The sequence below is a fragment of the Hemiscyllium ocellatum genome, chromosome 4 (assembly GCF_020745735.1).
Source record: "Hemiscyllium ocellatum isolate sHemOce1 chromosome 4, sHemOce1.pat.X.cur, whole genome shotgun sequence".
Taxonomy (NCBI): domain Eukaryota; kingdom Metazoa; phylum Chordata; class Chondrichthyes; order Orectolobiformes; family Hemiscylliidae; genus Hemiscyllium; species Hemiscyllium ocellatum.
This window is the reverse complement of record NC_083404.1, coordinates 5,837,523-5,844,878: the sequence shown is the minus strand read 5'-3', so window position 1 is coordinate 5,844,878 and position 7,356 is coordinate 5,837,523.

Genomic DNA, 7,356 nt, shown 5'->3' with positions numbered 1-7,356 from the left:
AGGCCAGTTTTTGTGTTGTATTATGCGGTGATTTGGTATTTGGGCATTTACATCTGTTTGAGCAGACCAAGACTCCTCTTTAGTACCAGTTCAAAATTGATCAACACCATCTACAGTACTTTAGTTACGGTTTCAATATAAGTGCAACACGTTTTGAGAATATAGCAGAAGGATAAGAGCTGTAAATGCCCCCGGTGTTCCAGAGATCAATGTCAAGATGGTGTGCCCATAGTTCTTGCATATGCGTGATCTCAACATGTGTATTCTGAGCTATGTTCTTTGTAATTTTGCATCAAGCTCCAGGTTAGAACGATGGAAATGATACAGCAGAGAATGGAGTCAATGGGCCCATCCTGTCTGTGCCAACCCAAAGACATCAGATGCCCTTTTTAACTCCATCTTTCTGCACACAGCCCATTGTTCTGCAGTTTGCAGTCCTTAAAGTGCAGATCCAGGTACTTTCTATACGGACTTCAGAGTATCTGTCTTCAGCATCATCTCAGCACATTCCAGGCACCCACCACCTTCTTGTTTAAAAAAGAGTTTTTCATCATATCCCCTCTAATCCTTCTGACACAGCCTCAATCTATGACCCTTGGTTTTTCAACCTTCTGCAAAGGGGTTCTGGTTCCTTCTGTCTACTCTATCTCTAGCCCTCAACCATGTCACCCCTCAGCCTTCTCTGTTCCAAAAATAACAACCCCAACCTCTCAAGCCTGGCAACATTCCTGTAAATCATCTTTGCAGTCGCTCTGGAGTATTATGTCCTTTGTGTAATGTGGTCACCAGAACTGCGCACAATACTCCAGTTGTGGCCTCAAGTGTTTTATACAGTTTCAGGATTGTATCTCCAATTTTGTATTCTCTACCATTGAAGGAGAGTAATCCATTGAATTTTTTACAACTCTATCTACCTGTACTGCTACCTTTTTTTATGGACCTTTACATATACACACCATGATCTCTCACTTTGTCCCTCTCAGTATGTTCCCAGTTATTGTGCCTTGCCTTTTATTCTTTGACCTCTCTAAATGCATTACTTCACACTAGTTGAACTCCGTCTACCACTTTCCTGCCCAATCCTCGAATCCAGTTGTGAGGGGGATAAAAAGAAAGGTTTGTAGAGATTGAACAGTTAAATGTCAGGCAGAACATTGGCAAATGGAGGATAATGAGGGAAAATGTAAAATTGTAGAGTTAGAGTCATACAGTACAGAAACACACCTTTTGGTTCAACCAGCCCACGTTCCCGAACTAAACCAGTCCCACTGCCTGTGTTTGGCCCATATCCCTCCAAGCCTTTCTACTTCGTGAACCTACCCAGATGTCTTTTAAATGTCAGAACTGTAGCTGCACCTATCACTTAGGCAGTTTATTCCACACATGAATCACCTTATGTGTGTAAAAAAAAAAGTCCCTCAGGTCTTTTAAATTTTTGTCCTCCCATCTTAAATATGTCCCCTAGTTCTAAACTCTCCACCCTAGGGAAAAGACCCTTGTCATTCACCTTATCTATGTCCCTCATGATTTTAACAACCTCAAAAAGGTCACCATTTAACCTCCTATGCTCTAAACTATTTATAAAACCTCTCTTGTCATTTTACTTAACTATGAACTTTAAATCTGCTCTTTGCTTTCCTAATTTCGTTTTTAATTTCACTCCATCTTTCTTTTATTCTTCACGGTTTTCTACCATATTGAGCTGTCGGTGACTGACATGTTACTGTTGCCTTATCTTAACCTGCATGCTTCTTTGAGATCCTAGGCTGTAGATTAGGGAGGCTCACCCATGATCATTGTGGAAACATACTTGTCTTGAATGCTTACAATCTCCGTGAATGCCCTCTACCACCCTGCTAATAATTTGTTTCAGGCAGCTGTTTACAGTCCCCATTTTAAAAAGTTGTATCTCAGCTTTGTAAAATTGGCTTCTCCCTATTTAAGAAAGGCTGGTCTTTCTTTAGCTTTTTCTGTAAAAACATGAAATTAATTGAATTCTGATCTCTCCAACACAAAATGCTCCCTCACTGACATCTTTTCTGCCTGCCCAGCTTAATTCCCTAACACTAAAATTAAGTCCAGAACTATTTCTCCTGTTGTGCTGGTTAAATACTAATGCAACAAACTCTCGTGAATGTATTTTAAGGACTCTGTTCCCCCTACATCTTAAAGGCTGATTCTACCCCAGTTAACATCAGAGTGGTCAAAATTCCCCTTATTGTTTCAGTTCTTCTCACACATTTGGTAACCAGTTTGCCCACCTGTCTCCCACTGGCTGTTAGTAGACCTTGTGTACACACTCTGACTCAGCTTTTCCCCTTTTGTGTTCTTCAGTTCAAGCCAAATGGCCAAATTTGATTTCCTTTCTAGTGTATAATCTCTCCTGACAACTTCATTGTTTCTTTTGCTGCTGTTGCTACCCTCTTTTTTTTAAGCCCCCTCTCTGCACCTTGTTTGAAAATCCTGTTAAGAATGCTGAATTGGCATTTCTGCCCCTTTGTAAGCCAAGTTTTAGTCATACTTCCAAGGGCTTACCTGTTGTCTCAGCCCATCAGTCATAATTCCTTCATCTACTTTTTAGCCTTTCTTTCTTCTGCCTTCCATAGTCAGTTGTAATGTTGCTAATACCCATTTACAACTTTGCTTCTGAATCTATGCTCAGGTTTCCAATCCACTGCTGAGCTTGTTTAGCCTCTCCCTGGCAAACCAATCAAATTGACCCCTATTATATTGGTCCCATCCTGTACAAGGGCAAACATTTATTTTTAGACGTCCAATCTCTTTCAGAGCGGATCCAAAAACCAAGGAAATCTAACGCCTTGCCTCAAGCTCAATGGCACGAGCCATGCGTCCATTTGTACTAACCTACGGGATCTATAATGGGACCGTAAGCAATAGGAGCATGAGTGGGCCATTTGGCCCCTTGAACCTTCTATGCTGTTCAATAGGATCATGGTTGATATGTCACTTTGGTTCTTTTTTCCTTTGATTCCTCTACTGATCAACAGTCTAACTCTCTCAGCCTTAAATACACTCAAGGTCTTTGCCCTCATAGCTCTCTGCGCCAGGAAATTACAAAGACACTCAACCCTCTGAAAGGAAAAATATCCTCCTCCTCTCTGAGACTATAACTTCTAGTCCCAGACCTTGCAGTAGGGAAAACATCCTCTCAGCATTGACCTGTCAAGCCTCTTAAGAATCTGATATGTTTCAATGAGATCCCCTCTCATTGTTCTTAACTCTAGTGAGTAGAGTCCCAACCTGCTTGACCTTTGCTCACAAGACAATATCTCCATCTTGGGGATCATCCTAGCGAGCTGAAAATGTGTTGCTGGTTAAAGCACAGCAGGTCAGGCGCAATCCAAGGAACAGGAAATTCGACGTTTCGGGCCAGAGCCCTTCATCAGGTTTCCTGATGAAGGGCTCTGGCCCGAAACGTCGAATTTCCTGTTCCTTGCTTGCTGCCTGACCTGCTGTGCTTTAACCAGCAACACATATTTTCAGCTCTGATCTCCAGCATCTGCAGACCTCACTTTTTACTCGATCATCCTAGCGAACCTTCTCTGAGCAACCTCCAATGAAATAACATCCTTCCTTCGACAAGGAACTGAAGCTGCTCACAGTGCTCCAGATGTGGTCTCACCAGCTCCTTGTACAATCACATTAAGACTTCCTTTCTCTTATATACAAACCCCAGCGTGCTATGTAAATGAGCCAGAAGTGAGACCATAAAATGTTAAAGCAGAAGTAAACTATTTGACCCATCAAGTCTGTTTTCTTATTCAATGAGAGCAGTCAATTTGATCATTCAATTCCATGTCCCTGCCTTATCCCCATAACCCATGATTCCTTTTACTGATTAACATCTGTCTATCTCCATCTTGAATATCCTTAACTCCACAACCCTGTGTGGTAAAGAAATTTGCCACTTTGAGAAAAAAAACTTCCTCTCACTTCTATCTTAAATGAGTGACTCCTTACTTTGAGATTATGACTTCTTGTCCCAGCCTGTCGTCCATCTTTCTGCATCTAGCATGTCATATCCCCAAAGGATTTGATATGTTTCATAAGTCTCCTCTCATCCTTCCCATTTTCAATGTCCACAAGCTTGGTTGGCACAGTGGTTAGCATTGCTGTCCCACAGCACCAGGGACCTGGTTTAGAACCCATCCTTGGGTGACTGACTGTGTGGAGTTTGTACTTTCACCCTGTGTCAATGTCTGTTTCTGCTGGGTGCTCTGGTTTCCTCCCCAGTCCAAAGTAGTGCAGGTTAGGTGGATTGGCCATGCTAAATGGGGGCTACAGGATTGCACCCCCAACCCATTGACAAATACCTAGCAGATGAATTACAATGTCTGAGTGAAAAAGTGTGGCACTGGAAAAGCACAGCAGGTCAGGCAGCATCTGAGGAGCAGGAGAGTCAACGTTTTGGGCATAAGCCCTTCATCAGGAATGTGATGGAGGAGGTTGAAGGGGGCTGAGAGATCTATAGGTCTGGTACGAGGTGGGAAAGGTACCTGGGAAGGCAATAGGCAGATGCAGGTAGGAGGTGATTGTGATAGGTCGGTGGGAGGGTGGAGCGGAAGAATGAGCAGGAAAATGGACTGGTCAATGTCCCTCTGAAATTGCTCAGCATCATCCTCACAATTCATAATTTTCCCTAGCATTTCTAATTTACTGACTAACCTTTCACATGGTACTATCAAGGTTACACAACACTACCCTCATCCACTGTCTGTCTCACCTCATCAAAGAACTCAATTAGATTTGTCAGACATGAGCTGCCCTTGACAGCCATGCTGTGGATAGTACACACTGGAGAGAGGAAGTGGATGTTTGTGGATGTGGAGCTAATCAAGTAGGCTGCTTTGTCCTGGTATTTATACAAATGCAAATTCCTCCAGTGTTTTTCAAGCTCGTCCATATTGAATGTTTACATCTTGAGCTTCGGTTAAGTATCCATGGACTTGCTTCTTTTAAACTCATTGACAATGTTATGTTGATACTTTTCATTATATAATCTAATGTTTTCTACAAAAAAATTATTTTGAATTTACAATATCTGTTGCATTTACATGTTTGAGTAATTTTGTCCCATCTCCAAACTGACTTGTTATGGATTTTAAAAATTGCGATGTCAATATACTTGATGTTAAAAATCTGGTCACTTCAATGGTTTTGTGTTTTGGTGGGAACCACAAAGATTTCAACATTTTTCAAAGGTGTCTTGTCCCTATTGTCTGGAATAAATCTTTTCACTGGAACATGTCAAGCTGGATGTATTATGAATGAAACAGTCATTTTGCAAATCTAGCCATGGTAACTGCAATTAAATAGCCCTCTCATAAAATGGTGAAACCTACAACTACTCATTATTTAAGCCATTTCGGTGAATGCTGGAGATTCATAACAAAAAAAATTACATTTAAAATTTTCAATATGTTGAATATTCAACTTTGGTAAAAGGAATATGTTTTAAATAAAGATTTATAAATTTGGTAAGATGAGTTTGATTAAATACATCAATTTTTTTTGTCACAGTACTGTTCATCAGCAGAGGGTGTGATGGAGGTGATCTTTGTCTTGTATTGGAGGAGGTTGGTGGGATTAGACTGGCACGGAGTTCTCTCCTGAGGACAAATTGGTACGCAGCACTGGACTGGATTATTAAGCAGGTGCTGCTAATTGAATATGACAATGCAATCAAAACAAATATTAGTGTTTGCATGACAAAACTGTAGTGACAATTCTACGAAATTTGCAAAGTTCTTCAGCAGATGTGCAATGAAAGGATGCAAGACTGAACTGTAAATCTCCAACAGCTGTAAGATGAGGCTGAAAGTCATAGGGTAGCATTAAGGCATAAATTAGTCTGTAGTCGGGGTACACTGCCAAAATATTTTATAATAGGCTGATCACATGATTCTGCTCAACACACCACCCTGTTGCTTTTCTAACTAAGGAGACCTTTGGCCTGGGAATTGTCTCTCAGGTGCACTCACTGTTTCAGTGCAGCCATTGGGTCATGCTGAAAAGATTCAGTGGCAAATGCTGAGGAACCTGCATCCAGTGGATATAGATTCTGCTCTTCCTGCTACTGTCTGAGCTTCTACCAGACATGGCGCTAGTGGGATTCTGAATTTTCAGTTGCACTGTGTAATAGTTTTCTCATTGGAAGGGGATGAGGTGTCTATCAGGAAAATTTGAAGAACTAGTGACAGATTCCAAAGTAAGCCCTTTGTGGCGCAGTGGGAGTATCCCAATCTCTAGATGACCTGCTTCAGAAGTTTGTTGTCACGAGTATGTACATGGTTCAAATGTTATATTCATTTTCAAGGTTGGTGCAGTGGGAGTGTCCCTACCTCTGGGTCAGGAGATCCAGGCCAAATCCCATTTATCCTGGAGGTGTGCCATATAACTCTGAACAGGGTGAAGTAAAATCAAAGCTCCAAAGTGATTCTCATCAGAAGGTGGCATATATATGTATTTGTTTCAGTTGTAGATTTACTGTTTCCACGAATGAGCTTTGATTCCTGTATGGCAGAAAGCTAATCTAGATATTTACTTGAGATGTTGAACCAATTGGAATTTCCTGCGTAAAATGGGATCCAGCAGCAGAAAGTCTTTGATCATGAGACAGAAAGATATGAAAGGAAATAACTGCAACAAATTTGGACCACATTACAAGGTCATGAGAATGGATATAATGGTACCTGATTCAATTTTGATCTAAAGCATTTTTACAACGAGTATTAATAGTTCCTGTAGAAGTTATTACAATATTATTTTCAGTGAATTGATTTCCCCAGTGATGGCAAAACTGGACTTAGTCTCAGTGCTCCCTTGAATATTCATATGCATGTGTGGGCACATGTATGTGTGTTTCTCTGTGTATATGCATGTCTGTTTTTGTATGTGGGGGGGATAGGTCATTGAAATTACTTTCTGCATCATCTTCATGGATACATAACACCGCAACATCTGTATTCAGTATTATTAGATTAGATTACTTAGTGTGGAAATAGACCCTTTGCCCCAACAAGTCCACATCGACCCTCCGAAGAGCAACCCACCCAGACCCATTTACCCCTTCACCTAACATTGCGGGCAATTTAGCATAGCCAATTCACCTAACTTGCACATTTTCTTTGTGACTGTGGGAGGAAACCGGAGCACCCTGAGGAAACCTGCGCAGACACAGGGAGAATGTGCAAACTCCACACAGACAGTTACCTGAGGTGGGAATTGAACCTGGATCTCTGGTGCTGTGAGGCAGCAGTGCTAGCCACAGTGCCACCCAGTTATTTATTGAAGGGGTGCTGCATTTAAATAGAGACACAATTATCACTCGATGGC